This window comes from Psammomys obesus, unplaced genomic scaffold (assembly GCF_907164565.1).
Source record: "Psammomys obesus unplaced genomic scaffold, mPsaObe1.curated_primary_1811, whole genome shotgun sequence".
NCBI lineage: Eukaryota > Metazoa > Chordata > Mammalia > Rodentia > Muridae > Psammomys > Psammomys obesus.
In genome coordinates this window covers 6085021-6107202 of record NW_026591711.1, presented here as the reverse complement: position 1 = coordinate 6107202, position 22182 = coordinate 6085021, and positions in this window count along the sequence as shown.

Here is a 22182-nt window from a genome sequence, read left to right as displayed (position 1 = left end):
AGAGTCTTGACTTGTAATTCAGATACGTAGGTCTACATAGAGGACAGGCGTAGAACCCAGTCACGGGAAACATTATGGATCAACTGGGCAAGGCTGTGGTGCCCACTTGTTTGTCCAAATCCCCGATGAGATGCCGTAGTGAGGGTATTACCTGAACGTGACTTAGCATCTTAGTCTCTTGTAGTAAAGCCGATTACCCCCCTTAATGTGAACGGACCTCATGCAATCAGTTAAAAGGGTTTAAGAGCAAAGACTGAGGTTTTCCCAAAGAGGGAAGAACTAGGTCTCAAGACTTCCACATGGAGGTCCCGCCTGTTCACTGGCTCTTCTGCACATCATCCTACTTGGGTGCTAGCTCCCTTATGCTTGAGCTCTTCTGTCTATCAACCCATCGCTTCATCATCAGTGCCTGTATTACCAGCCCTGCACACACGTTAGACTTCTTGGCCTGTCTGGCCTGTTCTGAAAATTGCAGACTCGTGATTGCAACCACAACTCTTACTTGAATTCTGCCCTGTCCCAGAGTTTAGAATTGCCAAATTCTACAACAGCATGAGTTAATTCTTTGAAACATCCGCTCATCTACCTACCCACCTATCTACCTACCCACATAACTACCTACCTATCTCTATCTGCCTGTCTATCTATCTGTCTGTCTGCCTGTCATCCATCTCTCTGTCTATGTATCCATCTGTCTATATATTTATTTATTTATTTGCCTGTCTGTCTTTCTATCTATCTACCTACCTACATACCTACCTATCTCTATCAGATATCTGTCTATCTATATCTATCTCTCTACCTTCATGCCTACCTATCTCTATCAGCTATCCTATATTATCCATCTTTCTGTCTTTCTATCATCTATCTGTCAGTCTATTCATCTGTCTGCCTGCCTATGTACTATGTATTATCTATCTATCTATCTATCTATCTATCTATCTATCTATCTAGCCTCTATCTTGCTCATTCTATTTTTCTGGAAAACTCTAAATCTCTGAAAAACAAAACGGATCTGGGGACTGCTCTGAGATCCTTTGAGGAAATTACAGCAGGCCAGAGGTCAAAAGAAAAGAAAGAATGGCCACAGTGCCACAGTTGCTCTGATCATTTTGGGGAGGTCTTTTGTATTGCAATATCTGTCTCACCAAACACATCCTGTAACACTCTCCTAACAGGAAATCACATTGTAGAGCCCTCTGTGGCCTGCACAGTGGACCACATGCTGGCCCGAGATCATCTGTTTCCCAGCCAGAGCAAATGAACCCTGTGCCTGGCAGAGGCAAAGACATCGATAGCAGAGTCAGGAACAGCCTGTGAGGAGAAACGAGGCATGGAGCCAACAGGAAGAGGACAGTCTTGTGGCTAAGTTTTCTCACATCAGGAGTGGCTGCAGTCTGTTTGCAGCTGAGCAGTTGTGAGGAGTTGTAGGGGCTCCATGCATAGCCTTATGTAAGCCAGGGAGAAGAAGTACATATGGGACCAAGAAGCTAGAACTCTCCTCAGAAGTGGCCATAAGAACACGAGCTTCCTGGAATATACAATGGTCTAACCCTCCCTCAGGAGGCAAGATAGGCAAGATAGCATGCTCGCAGCAACTTGAGTTAAATCCCAAAGGACAGCTGCCACCATGCTCTAAGAGATACAAGTGGAAGAAGCTAAGAGAAAAGAAATTTCACAAAGCAAGAACACAACAGTCCCCTTGCATGAGCCATATCGTGGAAGGCTGGATGCAGTGTAGGCAGAGTACTCTGTCTGCTCAGACTTTTCTTTGAGCTCTGGCCACTTCCTGGTCCCTGGATTACTTCTAGCCTTTAGGATTGCTGGTGCCTTTGTCTGACTTGGGAAGGAAGGCAAGGTGAGTCAGGATACATTAGCTATACCCCTCATAGCCTCCCTGTCCTTTAAATGTACTTTTTAGGACTTCGTCTGATTTCAGGAATTCTAAGGGATATGGGAAGAGGGAAGCAGAGTTCAAGAAAGGATACTCCAGGGCTGGAGAGATGGCTCAGACATTAAGAACACTGCTTGCTCCTCCCGAGTTCCTGAGTTCAATTCTCAGCAACCATATGGTAGCTCACAACCATCTATAGAGATCTTGTGCCTTCTTCTGGGGTTCAGCTGTACTTGCAGACAGAACATTGTATACATAATAAATCTTTAAAAAAAAAAAAAAAAGAAAAAGAAAGGATACTCCACTTTTTTTCACTGGCAGGTGGCTCAGGTCAAGGGAATGAAGTACAGCTTCCACCGGTCAGTGGACCATGGAGATGCTCTGTGTATCTAAGAGGCCATCAGCCTCCAGCCAGAAAGAGCATAGCCAAGAGGAGAGCAGAGGGACACTGTGAAGGGAGAGCAGAGCCTCAAGAACCCCAAATTCTTCTGCCTTTTCCAGGACCCACAACACTACAAGATGGGCATTGACTAGATGAGAAACTTCAGGCCCTGAGTGTGGAGCTACTTTCCAAGGGCTCCCAGGAAATAAGCTTTTCCAAGAACTGGAATCCTCCGTTTCTGTCCATGCTCTAGGCCAAGTGGAATAGGGGACAAACCTTCCAGGCTGCTGGCCTTATGGTCACAACCCTACTTAGTCTTGCTGGCTAGCTACCAGTCCAGCACACTAATGTGGTATGATAGCTCGTATTGTTTCAACACCAGGCTGGGCAATTTATGATGATCACAGGCCAGACATTTCTTGGCTCTGGTAACTGGAAAGTCCAAGGTTGAGGGATTTTCTCTAGTGTTCATATGCAGAGGGCATTGCGTGGGAGAAAGTGAAGGAGCTTGTAAGCTTAGTTCTCCCTTCTTCTCATAAAGCCTCCAGTCCCAACATGGAGGCCCATCCTCATGATGTCATCTAACTCTAACGACCTCCCAAAGGCTGCCCTCCAAATACAATCAACACATAACTGGGTATTGACTTAGCTAGGATTTCTGTTGTTGTGATAGAATACTATGACCAAAAGCACCTTGGGGAGGAAAGGGTTTATTTCATCTTACAGCTAGTAAGCCCCTCATCCAGAGAAGTCAATGTAAGAACCTGTGGGCAGAAACTGATTCAAGAGGCCTTGAAGAATACTACTTCTATTCTATTGTAAAAAAAAAAAAAAAAAAAAAAAAAACAAAAACAAAAACAAAAACAAAAAAAACAAAAACAAAACAAAACAAAACAAACAAGCTACTTACTGGCTTGTTCCTCATGGCTTCCTCAGTCTGCTTTCATACAGTACCCAGACCCACTTGCGAAGGGCTGCTCAGTGAGCTGAGCCCTCACACATCAATCACCAATCAAGAAAATACCCTACAGACTTGCCTGTAGGACAACCCTATGAAGTCATTTTTCCCAGTTAAGATTTCTTCCTCCTAGCTTATGTCAGGCTGACATGAAAACTAGCCAGCATGATTAAGTTTCCAATACATGAACTTTGGGGTCACAGTCCAAGCACAACATGGTGCTTGACTTGATTTCTTCTGACTCTCTCCTTTGTCTTCCCACAGTCTAGGGAGAGTGTAGCTTTCTCACTACAGGCAACACCATTAGAAAGGGAAGCCCCTCCCTTGGCGGTCTAATCCCACCTTTAACCAACATCTTTCAGAAGTGTTTCCAAGCCACCGGGCCTTGCATTTGCCCAGTGAAGATCAAACTGAGGACCTGCCAGCCACATGGGACTCTCATTTCTGCTAACCTTATGTCTCAGGTTCCTGTCCCATAGAGATCCCAAGTCTTCTTCACATTTCTTAGCAGAAGTATCCACTCAGGTTCCATCCTGCTCCTCGCAGTACCCTCTTTACTTTATAGGTGGAGGAACTAAGGTAGAAAAGGTGGAAGAAACAAGCTGTGCATCACAGGGCAGAGGCCATCCCCACAGAGAGGATCCTGAAGGCCCTGAACAGGCCACCTCCTCCCAGGGGCCCAGAGTAACCCATCCTGCGCTGCACTTGGGATCCCTTCCACGAGCTTCTGAAGGTCCTGCCTTTGGGCCCTGCTCCGGAGAGGAGACTGCACTTGAGACAAGGAAACAGCTGTGAAACCACAAACACGACAACTGGAGTCAGTCATGAGTGTCACTCTGGGACCAGAGTGCAAACCAGTCCGGAACATACAAGCCCTGCAGCGGTTCCCACGTATGAGATCTTCTTCGTGAACCGGTGAAACCTCTGCTGAGGCTAACACTATTGCTGCTAACCAAAGACAGCGACTGTTTGTACCTTAAAGACAGATGTTGGCAGAATTACATCAGAACACATGTTTAGACCCAGTGTTCTTGAACCAGAGTTTGGGGAAAGGGAAGGGAATGTTTCATGGAAACCCTGGAAGGGGGGGGGGGAGAACAAAATTAAAAATGAGCAAAATCAGTGCCCATTCTCTCATCAATGCTATAGAATTACGTCTGCAATTTCACAGCAGCGCGCCTGCATCTGTGGTTAAATTCGTGTGACTCCACCCAGCATAACCACTCCACACGGCTGGCTGTGCGCGCCGCATGGCAGCAGGCAGGGTGAGGGGGCCTCCCGCACGGCCCTCTCATTATCTTCTCTACTCCCCTCTGTGTGGAGACTCATACTTAGCGACACCACCACTGATTCTATGTCAGAGGGGATAGGAAGTTCCAAGGCTGGTCCTCATCTGGCAATTTCAGATCAGCTGTCCATTCCCCTACTAACCAATTGTGTGTGGTAGAAAGGCCATTCTCATTGGCTCCAGCCAGTCAGTGCAGTGAGGGAACCACAGCAAGCCTCCTGCCGGTAAGATGACATGACTGGAGAAGAACATGCATTTCCAAGGAGGAGCACAGGTTCTTGGGAGGTGGGACACATATGTACAGGAGGCATAGATCCAGACCACACATGCTCCTCAGTTGATGCCTCAGTCTCTGTAAGCTCCCATGGGTCTGGGTTACCTGTCTCTGTTGGTCTTCTTGTGGGGGTTCTGTCCCCTCCCAGGATGGAATATAATTTAAAACCAAAACATGAGTATGTAACTTCAGCCATTTAATAGTTGACTGAGATGCCAAAAACATATGCTGGGGAAAAGAAACCATTTTTAACAAATAGTGCTGGAAAAACTGGATATCAACATACTAAATAATAAAATTAGACCTCTATTTATCACCTTGCACAGAAACTAACTCTAAATGGATCAAAGACAGAAACCTGAAACCTGAAACAATGCAACTGCTATAAGAAAACATAAGCAGCACCCTAATGATAGAGGTATAGGAAAGGATTTTCGGAATAGGACTCATTTCACAAAAATTAACAAGGACAAAAATTGAGAAGTGGGACTTTATAAAACTAAAAAGTTTCTGCAACACTAAAGAAACAATCAACCAGGTGAAGAGGAAGGCCACAGATTAGGAATCTTATCTTTGCCAGCTATATATCTGACAAAGAATTAATACTCAGAATATATAAAAACCCAAGAAACAAAGAGTGGACAAAACAAATGGCCTATTTAAAAAGTGGACCTGGAACCGGAATATACAGATAGTTCTCAGGAGAATAACAACAACAATAAAGAACAACAACAAGAAAAATGAGAAAAAATATCTCAAAAACACTCATCATCATGAGAAGTTAGAAAAATGAAAACCAAAGCACCTTTAATATTTCATCTCACCCTAGTCAGAATGACAAATATCAACAAAACAACTCATAACAGACACTGGAGAGGATGTGGAGAAAGGGGAAACCCCCATTTACTCCAGGTGGCATTGTAAACTGAAACAGCCACTATGGATATCAGTGTAGAGAATGCTCAAAAAGCTAAAAATAAATTTTCTGTATGATCAAGATGTACCAATCTTTGACATATGCTCAAAGGACTCAACATCCTACTCCACAGATACCTGCTCAGTCACGTTCATTGCTGCACTGTTCACAATGGTAGGAAATGGAAGCAACATAAATGCCCTTTAGCCAATGAATAGATAATGAAAATGTGGTACATACACATGACAGAATACTATTCAGCTAAAAAGAAAAAAATGAAATCATGAACCTTGCAAGTAAATGGATGGAATGAGAAAGGATTATATTGAGTGAAATAGCCCAGACCCATACATACAAATGTTGCACATTCTATTTCATCTGAGGATTCTAGCTTCAAATCTTCAGATGTGAGTACATATCCTGCAGTAATTGTGGAAACCAGAAAAATAAAAAGAGAGCATTTCTAGAATGGGGGTGGGGATCAATAGAAGAAAGGACTAACAGGGTACAAGTTATCTGATTGAGGGAAAAAAAATGAGTGAGCTCTTATTAGGGAGAGGGAAACAGATAAATACAGAAGGATAAAGGAGAGGAAAATAACTGTAAGAATATCTGAAAAAGTCAGAAGAAATCATACTATTAACTATCTACTTTAAAATACCTGTTAATACCCGTTAAGTCAGTATATAAACATACAAATATAGTTTGAATTAAAATTTCCCATCTGAGCTGACAATACTTCCTCTAAGAGCCAATGAACATCTAACAAAATCCTAATATCAAGCATGAGAAGTTTCTTTTGAACTGATGGTCAGGGTTGTATAAGAAACTCCCAAAACATCACATGTTATTACTGTTGCCTGTGGTTGCCTTTCAGGGGTGGAAGGTACACTACTATTGCTGAAGACATGATGGACTTGAGACACAGGGCCCAGAGGTCCCTGACCTAGAACTGACCTAAAAGCCTCCTCTTTGAGGACTATATTTTGTGGTACTTGAAGGTATCATGAAAGCTTCCATAAGCATCCAACAGCCCACTCAGTTGTGACCCTTGGGAACCACAGCGCCCACATCACCAGCAAGCATGGCATAATAGCCGTAACGATGCAATAGTGGCACATGTATTTGGTGGTAACCACATCTCTCTAATTAGATTTAAGCTCTGCCCAACAAGAGGGAAAACATGCCTTGTACTGGAAACCTGGCCAACCACCCGGCTAAAGAAGTAATGGGCCTTGAATGTGAACCTACAGCCACCACTTTATATCCACAGATAAAGGTAGTCTTCAACCCTCATCAAGGAAACTTCTCTTTGCAACAGACAAAGATCATAACAGAAAACCACAACCAATCCAAACACAGAATTTTGGAGCCTAGTCCCAACACATCTATTCAGGGAACATTGTGGGCTAGGGCACCAAAAGATTGTAAGATCCAGAAGATAAAAGAGTTTTCTGTGAGACTACGTCTCCTATTAGTGTCAAAAGTTATACTCATAAAATCCCACCAACATGACTGCCTAAACATGAGCTGAACAAGGATAACAACAAAAGACATGCTTAAGTGGATTAGGGAAAGACCCAGAGGCTTCAACTCTACACAAAGAACTACAGGCAACTAAGGAATACTGAGAGTAGAAAAAACTGTCTCCCCCAAGGAAAAGCACACCAATTGGTTATCCAATATCAAATGGTTATCCAATATCAAATGGTTAGGCCTGAAAATATACATAAAAAATAACATTCTACAGATTGTGCTTAAGTGGTTAAGAATATATATGTTCATACATATATGTATGTAACAACAACTAATGGAAAAGAGGCCATGATTTTGAAAGAGACCAAAATGGGGTATGTGGTAGGGTTTGGAGGGAGGAAAGGGAAAGAAGAAAGTATGCAATTGCTTTATAACCTTAAAAAAGAACAGAAAAAAAGAAGCAATTAAAAAAAGAGAGAAGGAATGAGCAAGAGAACCAACAGAAAGATCGTAGGCAGAGCTCCAGCCTGGTTCCTTAGGGAGATCCTGGAAAGCAATGATACCTCTAGGCCAAGGGGCTCTTGTTGGGGATGTTAGGGCTGCCGTTGAAAGAAGACTAGCTGCTAGATACTTGGGAATTCTAACTGTTTTTTTAAAAAATGCAAATTTAGTTTTCTGAAGGCAGTTCTTCAAACATGGCTTCAGGCTGGCTGTGGACATGTATTTGGAACTGCTAGAAAGCCAAGACAGAGACACTGCTAAAGGCTGAATGTGTATATCCCTCCCTCTGTATTCATGGACTGGCCCTACTCCAGATGTCTTTGAGAGGTTTTTGAGTCAGATGACATTGTAAGAATGTAGGTTCCAAGAGAGGACTCTTTCTCTTAGAAGATGAGAAGACCATGAGGAGACACAAGAAGGCAGCCATCTACAAATCAAGAAGACCCTCACTGGGACTTACAACAACGGCAGCTACATCTCAGACTCCCTAGCCCTCAGAACCACCCTGTATGTGGCATTGTATCATAGCAGCTAAGTGACCAAGGCAAACTTGTGTTGCGTATCACACCACCAGCCTGTCTCCCACTCTCTGGGACCACACCATCTCCACCTCAGCTAAACTCTGGCCATGCTCTAGCCATCCCTCCCTGGCCCAACTCCTCCCTACTGCTCACCTTGATTCCTCCAAGTGACTTGCAGTCTCCCCTTTTTCATTGTCTTAAGCCCTTCAAAGTGTGCCAAAAACACCTGTCCCAGGAAGTCCCAAATTCACCCCATGAACTGCCCAGAGTTCCTACAGTCCCTTCCCTTCATTTCCCTTACTTTTCTCCCTTGCCCCTTTTCTACACACCACTCCTCTCTTTTCCCTCCCCTTCCTTCCCCTTCTATTCCTTTCTTCTTCCCTGCCCTTACCCTGCAGGCTGTGGTGTTTGTCCTGAAGGCAGCCTCTTTGATCTTGGCACCTACTCTGAAATAGGCCCCATGCGTACCCCACCAAGTAGGCTCAAAAAAACTACATACTCTCCTGATGGCCTTGTCAACTAACTCAGAGCCTATCACCTTAAGTTCTGTTGAGTCCTTACTTCTGACAGGAACCCTCTCTGAACAGAGTCATTTGCCTGAGTCCTACAAAGCCACTTCCTATCTAGGCCTTGGGAAAGAAGTTCCTTCCTCCCTCATCCCCTGTCATTTCCAAAATGAACAAGAAATCTGGTCCATTTTTCCTCAGCTTTTCCCATGAAGATTCCCTTGCACCCACCATGGGGCCAAGTTTTGTACCAAAAAGAGAGAAGGGGGAAGAGGAGACAGGAGGGGAAGGCTACAGGCAGAGAAATCAAAGAAAATCCCAACTGGTGAGTGGTGGAAGTTCCCACTGAGGCCCTGAGATTGCAGAGAGGGAGCTGGGGTCCTGGGGGACCAGGGGAAAAAGCTGCTCAGAGAAATGGCGAAGAGGCCCTGGATGGATAGATGTATTATTCTGGACAGAAAGACCAAGTGAAACACAGAGCTTCTGAGTATCTTGAACTTGGGCTGAGTTCGCCACAGCCTCTACTGGACGGCTGCACCTCCAGGAAAAGCCTGTACATCTTAATCACATTCCTAGCATGCCTTCCCTCAAAGCCAGGGGACAACCACTGCTTAAGCTTTTAACCCCTGCACAAAAGGCCCACAGGTCGGAGCATTGCCTGTGCTCCCAAGATCTGCACCTGTCACCTCTGAGAGCAGGGATGGTCATCCCCACCTGGTTCTGGATTCTGGATCTGTATCCCAGCCTCTGGGGTACAAATCCCTGGGAGCTCCCCTCCCCGACATGTTCTTGCTTTTTTGGTTTTGGCATAATTTCGAAAGCACAGAAAAGTTGTGCTGTGACTGAATCACACCCATGAGCCCTTTGTCCAGACCTTTCCCGTGCTCCTCTAGGCTTGTGGGGCCAGTTTGAAGCTACCTGGGTTATCGGGACCTCTCAAACAAGTGGAGAGTGCTGATCCAGGTGTTGTCAGGCAGCCCCCCTAAATCCTCAGGTCCATAGTCTTTCTGTTGGAGGCTCCTGGCTCTGACGAGCTACAGCCCAGCAATGCTGGCTTGAAGACCCGGCACATTAAACCCTGCTCTGAGAAAGAGAGTAAGTCCCCAGACTGCCTGCAGTGGTTGCTGCCCAGAGCCAGCTATAAATAACCTGGAGGCGGCTGGCTGTGGGGTGGTGTTGCTGCTACCCTGGGGGAGGCGGATAAATGCCCTAGTGCCCAGGGCTTTACCTAGGCCTGTAGGTCGGACAGAGCAGGATAGGCCCGGGGGAGGGGCCCGGACAGACCTCCTTCCAAAGCAGCCTCTTCTGGTCCCCATCCCCTAGCGGCAGTGCCTGGTGTCCCATGGGGATCTCAGGCTCCTTTCCCAGTGCACAGCTCCTCCTCTGCCTGTTTTGCCTGCTCCCCCTGCTCCAGGTAAGTGATTGAGCTGGCCGGGAGGGTGTGCTGGGGGCTTTAGAATGGGCGTTCCCAGCTCTTTGACAGAGGTTACGAGGTGAGTCTCAGGACTTGGTGGCTGGGTATCACTGGGAATCTATGTCTCTGAAAATGAGATAGAGTCTCTTACCCCGAGTGGACAGGGAAAAAAAAAAAAAGAGAGAGAGAGAGAGACTAACACAAGTTAGGATAAGAGAGGAAGTCCAGTGCAGACGAGCGTGCAGTCTGAGGCGACATCAATGTGTACAGGACCTGTCCTTTATGGTCAGCAATTCTCTTATCTGCTACCCAGGCCTCTCCCCACCCCTCTTCAAATGATCCCCAGCTTTCTTCTCCACCCTTTGTCCTGCAGATCACTAGAGAGCTTCCCCCACCCACCACTGCCTATACCCACCTCTGCCCATGGATCAAATGAGCCAGGAGAAAGCTTGCCTCTCTCTGCTGGTCCTCACCCAGAGCCAATGTCTGTCTGAGGAGTTGGTGTGAAGAATGGTGGGCAGTTAAATAGAAAGAGCTGAGGAAGAGGGCTGGCTCCCAGAAGCAGGCGTGGAAGCAATCCACCTCCAACTGTCTTCTTATTTTGTATCTGGAGAAACCGGAAACTGAGGCTCAGATAGCAAGATTACCTTCCTGAGGCCACACTTCTCATTAAAAACAGAAACAAAACCCACCCTATATTCAAATCATACAGAGAGCCCTGGAGTAGCTTCAATGACAGTATCTTGGACCCCAATATCCCCAGATATGCCAGGACTAATTCTCCTCAAACTTACACAGCCTCAGTTTCCTCATCAGGAAAGTGATGACAGTCCCTCAATAGCCTCATCCTGAGGAACAACTGAGAAGATATAAGTTGAGCCTTGAGGTCCTGTGCATTCGTGAAGAAATTGGGTATCAGGTGGGAGGACATCAAGGCCCTGTGCTCCCTGAGGCATGGCCAGGGCTGGGAAGTGGGCGCCAGACTGAGCTATGGGCCGTGAGTTTTAACATCCCTCAGAAACCACCCAAGGCCCTTCTCTACCTTCTCTACCCAGACTGAGACAGAAATTAGTACCTTACCCAAGGTTACTCAGCATATTAGCAACTGGAGAGTACATACACCTTAGTCTTTCTGACCCTCAAACTTCCTCGCTCTGGACCTTCTTAGCAATAAGTAGATTTCTGGGTCCTTGGCCAACTGTTCTAAGATTTCAGCCCCAGGGAAATAAGACCTTGAGAGCCAGGCCATAGTGCAGAGGAAAAGCAGCAGGAAGAATGTAGCCGGAGGCACTCTCATCTATCCAATCTGTACTTAACAATACCCACAGAGTAAGGATACAGCTGTGGAAACCCACCCTCGGCTTCTGCCCTGGTGGATTCACAGCCAGAAAGGGCCTCAGTAGGAAAAATAGCAAAGAAATAGTGTGTATTTATAACCTTTGTAAATTGGGTCTGTAGAAAGAGAGAAAAAGGTGTGAGAGACCCTGGCAGGAAGAGGAGGAGTCTGGTGGGGAGAAGGCAGGTGAGCAGGCTGCAGTGCATATGAGAGGAGAGCTCTGGTGAGGCCATCAGGTGCTGGGCCTAGGGGCCTTGCCAGAAGAGATCTGTATCACAGGTGCATGGGAAAAACTCTAAACAGGTGCGGGGCTGAGGCTGGCTTACAGGTCAGGATAGAAGGGAGACTATCCCTTCTCCATCCCACTCTTCAGAGCCTGGAGAACACAGCCAATCTTTGAAATAGGGCTTCCATTGAGGGCCTCTGGGGACCTCAGAGAAACAGTGCATCCTGCATGCCAGGTTGTTCATGGCTTCCCAGACTGGGGGTTCAGACAGGATGAGCACACTAAATGACATGCCCCCAATCCCTAACTTTTTAAGCAAATTGTCCATTTCGAATTTCAAATTATGGCCTTACAGATGTTCACGTCACTTCAACCAGTGAAGTCCCATATAAATATTCCAAATTCTAGGGAAGCTCCCAAATCTGAAACACCTGTAGTCCTGAAAGCCAGGATATCAGGTGAAAACACTCGAGCTTGTCATTCATCTAGTCACCTGCAAAGGCTGCAACAGCTCAGTCCCTCCCAGCCAGTTCCAGCCCCTCACCTTGGAATAGGAACACTTTCTCCTGAGGCCTCATGACAACCTCCTACAGCCCCTTTCCCCTGGCCCTGATGTTTGTCCAGAAAAGGCCCAGCAAAGAAAGGAGATGTAGAGAAGTCTGGCTGTGTTTGGAAAGCCGTAGAAAACTGGACTTCACATTATTTACTCCATTCTCTCCTAAAACTGAGTCCCTGGCCTGTCATACCCACCCTTCTCCATCCTTCTACACATACATACACTACCCATTGCCAAGAATGCAGAAAACCCAAGGCCATTTCCCAGAAGCTCTGTCATCTAATGACTTTCCACCAAAAATTTAACTCCCTTCTGAGTGTCTTCTAACCTAATCAGCTAATTTAGCCTCTTTGGCTTTGCCCTTTTGCCAGCATTTAAGTATTTTTTTTTCCCAAACCAATTTGTCTGTGGGGCACTGCCTGATGAGTTCTGCAGAACTTGGAAGTCCTGAAATTGCCGCTCTAGAATTATGGCACAGCTCAGCATCCTCTTCATTTGCTTCATCTGAATGGATATCAGTATATCTAGTGTGACTATTCTGAATTCTAACTTCTGACAATGGCATCTTAAATCTATGGCGGGGGTCGGGGGTTGGCCTGCTCAGCATCCTGACTTTCCTTGTTTCTCTGTGTAGCTGGCCTGGGCAGAATATGTGGGGATCCAGCTAGCTGCCATTTGCTTCCCTGCTTCAAGCTTCAAGACAGCACAGGGAACCCAGACCTGAAACCCTCTTACCTCTATCTGTCAGGAGGAGAAGGGAGGTCAGGGCTCAAGGTCACATCTCTGGTGAAGGGCAAAGCCAGAACTTGAACTGAGCAGTTGACTCTGTTGCCTTAACAAAACCTTGATTTTAATGTCAGGTTAATTTTAGGACATTCAGACAGAAGCTGTCAGTCAGAAGGATGACTACCACAGTGATGTGTGGACACAGGAATGAGTTGATAAAAGAAGAATGCTTTTTAGACCAAGGGATCCGGGCCAGAGCCTCTTGCTGGCCAGCTCCTTCCTCCTGCTGGCCAGTCCCTCCTTCCTCCTGCTGGTGTGCTACCTCCAACTCCTCCCTCCCACCACCACTTCAGGTCCTGGGAAAGAAAGAGTGACAGGATGAAAGAAAAAAAAAAAACCTCACCAGCTGTCAGAGAGAAGGACAGAGTGAGGAGGCCAGAGTCCATCCTTGACCCACCCCCAGGGTCTGGGGAGCTGGATTTGGGACTTTAAGGGAGACATCAAGGCATCTTAGGAAGGCATGCCTACCAAGGGGCCACTGGAGCAGAACTTCAGGAGTGACAAGACTGCCAGAGGTCTCTGGTGTTTGGGGGTCCTCACTTGAGGTTCCACATTCTAGAAGTTATATTTAAGAGTTGAGAGTCTCACATTAAGATTTCTGGACCTGCTCTAGAAAGCAGTGGCCTCTCCATGATCGGTTCAGTTTCACAATCATCTTCATGAGCTATGGCTCCACACATTCCCAACCCTAGATTCAGCCTTCTCTTCTGGTCCCCTTCCCATTCTCTTCTCCCCACTTCTTCTCTTTATCTTCCTCTTTGTCCTCCTCCCCAGCCTCCTTCTCACTTATTCCCTACCCTGTCTTCACCCCTGCTTCCTATTATCCCCTTCCTTCCCCTTCCTCCCCATTCTGCCCTTCTATCCTCCCTATCCCCTCTCTTTCTCCTTCCTCCTTTTTCTTTCTTTTCTTCCCTGACCACCTCCCTGAGCATAGTTTAATGGACGCACTAATGGAGCAGATAGTGGGAGGAGTTCCCCCTTCCTGGTTTCTTCGCTGACCTTGGGCAGCAGAGAGAAGAGGCAGGGAGGGGCTGGTTCCCTGTCCAGCATGCACAAGGATTAAATCTGCCAGGCTTAGGCAGAGGCCTAAATTTAGAGGGAACTTGTCACCAGACCCAGGAGGAGGAATAGGTCCAGCCAGACCCCCTGGCTCCTGTGAGGTAGCACCTATCTGCTTGTGTGGCCCCTAGGGCACAGGCTCTGCTTGGATAGGAGAAGGAAGGACAGCTGGAGTCTTGGCTTGGGCCTCCTACCTCCTTTCCTGCCAGGACCTCCTCTACCATCTTTAATGAGGTCACATTCTAGGGGCTAGAGACAGGAAATGGGTCCCACACAGGCTAACCTTTGGCAGAACATGAAAACAAAGGCAATTTGAGGGACAGCAAAAGCTCAGAGCTGGAGTTCCCAGAAGTGTGGGTGGCATCCATCTATCCATCCATCCATCCAATCACTCAATCAGTAAACATTTGCTGAACACTTGCTCAGGAGCTTGGGACAGAGATATGGACCTTGTCCTACAGTGGGACTCCAGTATTAGGGGTGAGGGCAAAGACAGCTCTCTGGTCCCAGGCTATCCAAGTGTAGTGTAGGAGCCAAAGCTGGCCAGTCAGAAGAGAGGATGATGGCCAAAGAAAACAATGGCTGTTCTCTGCACACCATGCAGGTCTCTACCTGGGCTCTACTGGGCTTCTGCAATTCCATTCTTCCCTGACACTGCCTCTATGGGGGTAGCACAGACCCCTCACCAAGGGCTTAGCTTGGCCTCTCGGGTAACAGTTGCATAGACTCAGGCTCCCAGGCTTCAGCCTGTGGGTAACCTGCTCCTATGTCCCTTCTTTGAGTCTACTACTGGATTAGAAGAGCTCAAGGCCTCAAAGAAACGTCTGGTCCAGATACTAGTTGATGTGGAAGAAGGGAGAAGGCAGTTGCTGAGTTAGGCGAGGTGGGTTGTAGTAAGGATGCCAGCTTCACAGCCAAATTACTGTCCTGTCCCTCAGTGTGTCATGGAGACTTCATTCCACAGACAAGCCGAACCATTAGCACAGGAGTTACTAATGCAGTCTGTCTTAGTGTTCTGTAGCTGTGAAGAGACACCCATAAACCAAGGACACTCTTATAAAAGAAAGCATTTCTTTAGGGGCTTGCTTACAGTTTCACAGGGTTAGTCCATGATCATCATGGCAGGAAGCATGGCAGCACGCATGGCAACATGATGATCTGCAGGATGACAGCAAGAGAGCTGAGCCTGGCATGGGCTCCTGAAACCTCAGAGCCCACCCCCAGTGAGCTTACAAGGGCCACTCCCATTTACATCAGCACACCCACTTCTACATGGGAACATGGCTGCAAGTCCCAGGCACCTCATCATGACTCGGTCTCTGATGACCGCCATATCCAGGAACTCTCAGAACTGCCTCACAGAAAATCACAAGGACTTCAGGAGCTCAGTGTCACAGTGGATCAGGGACAAAAGCCAGATAGAGGCTTTTTTCTATATCCCAACATCACAAATGTAAAGTTCTCATCTTCCTGCTTGGAACTCTGACCTTCTGGCTGCATCCACTTCCTGTAACCCAGATCTCTGTGAAGTCTCCCCACCTTCCGCTCTGCTCTTACGTGGCCAATGAGGGGCCTCTTACTTATGGGACAACTGAGTGCTGCATTTGGGCTATTGGCCTCTGTAGATCTCACCCTTATATCCTTATCTAGGGCTACGCCTTAGATGCTTTGCAAGATCAGTCATACATAGCTCATCAGGTTGTCTGGGCTGGAATCTTGCCCCGGGCTCTTACCTGCTGTGTGGCCTTGGCTTCTGTGAAGTGGGGTTATTCACAGCTCCCTCAGAAGCCGTGGCAAGGAGCAAATGAGCTGTCTTCTGGTTTCAGTTTAGAGCTGTGTGCAGCACACAGAACGCACCGCACAGGGAAGTGTCTCCCTTCCACTGCCTCCCACCTTCTCAACAGCCCTCCAAACCAGGTTCTGCTGGCCTATGTCCTCCTCTCAGCAACACTCTCCCATCCTCCAACAGTGTCCCTAAACAAGGTTCTGCTGGCTGCCTGAGCCTTCATTCATTTGCTACATGGGGTTGTTCCTCTTCTTACTGTTCACCCTGATACTTCCCTTTGGATTCATCTTTCAGTCCAGGCTTTCCAGAACCTTGAAAGTCTTGGCAGGACAAGACAGCCATTTACTATGTACTGCTGAAGGCCAAGCCTGGTGATGGGGGTGGCCTTCATGTCTTCAGGAGCCCAGTGTCCACTGAAGAGATGAGAAGACTGCAGCTAAGAGAGGTTCAGTAGCTCTGCCACACCACACAGAAACAACATCCCCTAGAAGGATGAATGCGGGGATGTCTGAAGTTCCGCTCATATTACCCACAGCGCTGCCCTTTCCCTACCTACCCACTATCTCAACTGCCACCCGGGGTTCGGCTCAAAATAGACACTGACAAGGTGTGCTGTGGGCTTGAACTGAGTCAAATGTAACCTGGTAGACCCTGGGGGCAGGAGGTGGGTGTAGAGAAAAGAAAGATTCTTGGCTAGGCAAACTTTTAGAACCATGGAAAGAGAAGTTAGGAGAGACAGAGCCAGGCTGTGGGAAGATTCCAAAGCCTGCTCTGACCAGCTCTTCTAGCCCAAGGTAAAGCAATGTGCCTCTATACTGATTATAGTGCCTCTGTGCCCACCCACAGTAATGGGCTTAGTTCAGTGAGAGATGGTGCAGCATGGGGCCAGGCACCTGAGACAAGGTTAGCCCGCACTACCTGAGTCCTGAGAACATCGCCCTCAACCACTCTGTGAGCCCAGAGCAGGTGGCAGGCAAGTCACCAAGGCCAAGGAGGAGACACCACGAATATTGTGGTGAGGTCTCTGAGAAATGGGGCTGGTGCTTGAGATACACGGCCTGGCTAGCCATGGCACAAGCCTCTGGACTTCCACTGCCTCTGTAGTCTGGGGCTCTCTGGAAGCCTGCCCCTCCAGGAAGTCTCTGTCTGACTTTGTCTCTCTGTGTGTGTCTCTCTCTCTTCCCCCCCCACCCTCGCCCTTTCCCCTGCCACTGCCCCAAATTTCCCTGAACACCCAAGGCTGTAAGAGGTTCTGGTAAGCCATTTGGACACACGCTCGCTGCCTGAGTGATGGTGTTACTAATCAGCAACTTTAAGCCAACATGGTAAGACCAAGTGTTGGGCCTCCAGCTCAAGCCCAGGAAGTAGACTAATGTGATGTTCAAGGGCTTCAGCTTGTGGGGACCTCCTGGGGCAAACATGGGCCCAGCTGTCCAGGAAAAAACCCTGACAAGCAAGAGAAAGACAGCTGCCTGCTAAGGGAACAACGCCTTCTGCAGCCTCTGAATCAAAAGTGACAGGGCTGAGAGCAATCCAAAAGTGCACACACACACACACACACACAAACACACACAGGAGCATGAACATTCGTGCTAGTTGCAGAGTAAGAGAAGCATGGTCTTGGGAGCTGCTGGAGGCAACAGTTCGAATTTTAGAGGACTTCATTCCAACCCAGCCTTATGCCATTTTTTTTTCTACTTTTATGCCTTTGCATAAGTTGTGCTCTCCAGTTAGGCAGGGGTCCTTATCATCTAAGCAAACTCCTACTCACAGTTCAAAACCCACTTCATCATGATCTCTTCCATGCTACTGTGCTAGCTTCCTTCAGTAAAGCTGGTCACTAATTCATCATTCTCATCAGAAATGCCCCCATCCGGGGCAGACATGCTCACACCCATTTTATCCACTGTACCCAGCAATCACTCTGAAGACTTTCCTGGAAGATGGGGGTCCTAGATAGCTTTGTCCTTTGGGTTGCCTTTCTGCTCCCTCCTGAGTATCTGAGCTGGCACTGCGGTCCTTTCTTTCTACCTGCTTATCCCTCCATTATCATCCAGCTCCCCTTCTTGCAGGAAGCCTTCCAGGACCTGGTTAGTTGTCTCTCTCATGCATTAACCTAAAGTCCTTTACATCTCTTCCATCTATCTAGGGCAGGAAAGAAAAACTGCAGCCCGTCTTTCCTGCCTCTGCTCTCTCTATAAGCTTAGGATATGTCTGCCTTGCCTGGGACACTTAGTCACCACAGGGCCTAACATACAGTAGGCCATCTGGAAGTATTTGCTGGGGGTTTTGGTGATAGAGGACAGGATACTAGCATTGGTTTATTCTATCCAGTGAGGAAGAAACCAGCTTTGGGGCTGATGGAAGGAGTAGACTCCTGCCTCAAAGGCTTTCTTTCCTAGCACTTTCCACACCCTTTGTGGGGCTCCAGGTGAGGCCAGAGTGCTGCTTTCCAAGGAGGCTTGAACTCTTCCTGGTTACCTATCCCTCTCTCTACAGTAAAGGTAAATGACATGAAGAATGAGTGACATAACTGGATGAGAGCAGACACATATGTCAATGGCCAGCCAGGCCTGACCAGTAACCCTCATCTCTGCTCTCCTAGGTGGCCAGACCACGCCAGGTGCCCAAGGACCAGCCCCTGTGGACACTTTTGGAGCACTACTGCCACAGGACCACAACTCTCAACCTTTCAGGTATGCATGCTGGCCAACCCCCACCCCACCTGCACTGGTCCTGGCAACTGAAGGGAGCCCTGGATCTTGAGCATGGAAGCTCAGTAGGCTAGCACACAGAGCCCTGGCTCCAAGTCCTGGCTTGGTCTCTTCATTATATCTTTGCACAGTTCCTTTCCCATTTGAGTCTCAGGCTCATTATCATTGACAAGATTTTGGCCAGAAGGCCACACCTTGCTCACTGTTCCTATATGGACACCTGGAAAAAAAAAATTTGGCTAGACTGGTGTGTTCAGGAACCCAATGAGAGGATGTCCTTTCTGCTTTCAAACTCAGTCAACAGGGAAGACTAGCAGGAGGTGTAAAAACATGTCTGGTTGCCGTGGCTACAGGCATCACCCCTGTATGGCCCTGTGAAACAGCAGTCGGACTCTGGGGTCTGACCCTCTGAGGTTTCCAGAAGCTGATTCACACAATCAGGGAGAGCGGGGCAGAGGGCTGAGCTGAGGGCTCTCAGTAAACATCTCTAGGGCCCCACCCTCTCTCCTGGACTTCCAAGGGCTGATTCACAGAAAGCAGCGAAAGAGGGCTGGGTAGGGGGAGGGTGTCCTGTGGCTCAGAGCCCCTGTAAGGGCTCAATGGGGCAGAAGTGCTGGCCACCCCCAGACATCTAAACACAACCTGAGGAGTTAAATCCCACTGCCTGTACCCCTACTGTGGAGCTATCCAGAACTCAGCTCTCAGAGTCATGGACTAGTCTTGCCTCAGCTCCTCCATTGAGCAGCTGTGGGGCTTTGGGCAAGACACCTGTCTATATGAGTTTCCTGGACTACTGTGAGAAAACACTAGACTTCGCAGCTTGACGGATTCAAACTCACCTTCCCCCTGTTCTGGAGTCTGGAAGGGCATGGCCAACACCAGGCTTGGGTTGGTTATTCCGAGGCCTCTCTCTGGCTTGCAGACTTTTCCTGCCCTCAGGTCTTCCCTCTGACAGGGCCTGTTCCACTGCTCCTCTCAGAAGACCACTAGCCAAATTGCATTCATATTCTTTAAATCACCTCTATAAAGACCCCAGTCCTAATTAAAGCCACATTCTGAGGTACTGGGGGTTTGGATTTCAGGGTGTGAGTTTGCAGGTGTACCCCTCAGTCTAAATCTCTGTTTCTTCATTCGTTGTAATTAAGGTTTAAGTCTATCTAAGAGGCACACTTTGGCAGCGGGGACAGACAGCAGGGGCCATGCCTAGCAGACAGAGACAGGACCACAAGCCCCTGCTTCAGGAGTGCCATTCCTTCCTGCACTTTGTCATCTGAGGCAACCCAGCTGCTCAAAGACCCTGGCCTCTCCCTGCCCTCCCTGTCCAGCCCTGTTTGAAAAGGTGGCAAAGATGCCCCACCCCCCAATCTGAGTTGAGGCAGAAGGTCCCCCTCTTTGACACCAGCTTTCTGCCTAATTTTTAAAGGCTTCTGTCTGCTGACGAAAGGCACCGGTACTATTAATACAAAATTTGGTGGAAAATCTTTTCAAATCATAAGATAAGAACTCATTATCTCACAGCCCAACAATTTTGATGGTGTCTCATGTCCCTTAGGAGAGTTCGTTGTCCACAGAGCCTCATGTTGCTTTTGTGAAATTTTTGGGTTTTTTCATTTTGTTTTGTTTTGTTTTGTTTTCACCAGAAATGAGTTGTGACTGTGTGCATAGCTTTCTAACCTGTGTTGTTGGTTGTTGTTTGTTTTTTCCTCTAATAGCTGAGGATGAATGTTTCCTGTGTCCTGTTGCTGGTGACGCTGCCTAGCAGCCACGGTGGGGACACATCATCCCTCATTAGCCACGGCCCCAGGGTGTACATGTGAACCGTTCGGATGCCTGCTGGGCCACAGAAATTGCTTCTCTGATCCCCGAATTAGAGCAGTCTCTTCTCTTGTGTCCACTAGTTAGGAGAATGCAGAATGACTAAAGAGTGTGAAACGAAGCAAAACCACACTCACTCTTCATTGTTCAGAGGATCTTGCATGTGACAAACTGAAAAAAATAGGAGCGAGGGAGTGAAAAATGATCATTCAAGACTAAGGCTTCCTCTGGGAAGGCACTCCTGGATAAAAACAGGCATGACTGGTAATATCTGTTTCAGATCGAGTGGCTAGCTCATTGTAGTTACTGCTATACACAAACCTCCAGAAAATAAAGTTAGGCCATGTGTATGTGGGCTGATGGTGACAAGGGAGCACAAATCAAAGACTATGACCAATTGGACTTTATGCCCCCATGATCTAAATAAATGAAAAATACACACAGCCGGGAGAGCAATTATAACTTTCAGCAAGCTTTTAATGGAATATTTCTATTTTACTTATCACACATGCATTTGCATATATTTGGAGAGTGCTAGGGCATTATTGGGAGGGATATTATTTATTCTACTCACAGACAATTAAGGGTTCAAAGGGATCCAAGGAATCTTTTAAGTCACTTCCCAGTCCAAGGTGCACGGATGCTCACACACAAAGACACTCAAGTGTGTGCACACAGAAAGGCATTCTAGTGTCAGTTGGGACCGGGGAGCAGACAGTCTGGTCAGGGAGACAGAATTCTGGGTATTTCCAAGCCCTATGGCCAAGGAACTTGTTTTTTTTGCCTTTTCTTCCATGTGTTGTACCATTCCTGGAACATTCTGATGGGTGCTAGAACCTCTAGGGAAAGTTAGTGAAGAGGCCTGCCCACCCATGGAGCCGGCCAAGACAAGATTGGTAGAGCTCTGATGAGACCTAGACCAGATCTCACAAATAGAAGTGCCAGGGAAGCATCCTGAGCAGAAGGGGCAGAAGAGGTAAGACTACAGCTGCCCGCTTCCAGGAAGGGAAGAGAGTCTGAACTGCAGGCCTGAGGGGCCTTCAAAATGGTGGGCACGGCATGGCAGAGACACAGAGGTCTAATGAAGGTAGGGTCTTTCAATGGGTGTCTCAATGAGCAAGAGAGTGAGAATGGAGGATCACCAGGTGTCTTCCTTACAATGTCAAAGACACCGGCTCCACCCTGAAGGCCATGGAGCCAGCCATGGAAGCAAAACATGATCACAACTGTAAAAGTCCTTTGCATCTACCCTGTGAAGGCAGTGGGAGCCCAGCTGAGCTGCTGCAGAAAGGAGTACAGACTGGCAGAATGGGACAGGGCATTGGCTCTTCCTCCTCTGGGTACCCTACTGCCCATTTGTACATTGAAAGTGTGGGGTAGGATGCTCACTACAGGCCTTCCCTGGCCCCACAGCTTGGATCCATTATTGAACACCAGGATACCATGTCACCTCCTCTGCCCTCAGGCAGAGTTGGGGGCGGTATGGCCTGAAGCATTCCTCAGCGTCATATAGTTTAAAAGAAATGCACCACACCTCACTATAACTTCCAGAAGAAGATCTCATTAGCTATCCCTAAGTAGACTCCCCTGTCTGCACAGTCTTATGGAGGACAGGCCCTCACAGAAGCAATGGATATCCCTCTAGACTGTGCTGTCCTCCTGACATTTGCATGGTGAGGGTGTAAATGAGAGCATGGTGCAGTTTTGTCCGAGGGCAGGACTGTGGCGGTAGAGTGCCTCTGTGGTGCTCTGTAGGCCTATTCAATGGTATGTG